Raw genomic sequence first — 562 nt, forward strand, 5'->3', positions numbered from 1 at the left:
CTTATATATGAATAAAATAACCTAACTGTCATAATCATGTGACCAATTTTCCTTATCAGAATAATGCCACCCCGTAGAAGAGGAACCAGGGCACAGCCCGCAGAGTCTGTTAACCAACAACGAGGTGACCCAGTAGTAAATGAGGGAAGTAAAGATGACATAGACTATAATGAATATGATGAGGAAGAATATATAGAAGAAGAGGCTGAGGATACCCATCAGGGAGGGAACCCCGTGAATGAATTTATGGAACTGCTAAGAGCAAATCTGAACCAACAGCCTATTCCACCACAGCCCCCTGCTGCCCAACAGACTGCAGCTACTGTCTTTAGAGCCTTCAAGTCCCTCAAACCCCCAGAGTTTCTAGGATCTGCTGACCCCGTTGAAGCACGGGCCTGGCTCAAAGAGATAGGAATGTCCTTCGAGATACTAGGAGTTGAGGAACGACATAAGACCATTTTCGCTTCTTACATGTTGAAAGGAGAAGCTAACTATTGGTGGGAGTCCAAACGAAACCTAGAAACTGATGTTGTGATCCCATGGGATAGATTTACCCGACTGT

The sequence above is a fragment of the Apium graveolens genome, chromosome 3, assembly GCF_009905375.1.
Source record: "Apium graveolens cultivar Ventura chromosome 3, ASM990537v1, whole genome shotgun sequence".
NCBI classification, from domain to species: Eukaryota; Viridiplantae; Streptophyta; class Magnoliopsida; order Apiales; family Apiaceae; genus Apium; species Apium graveolens.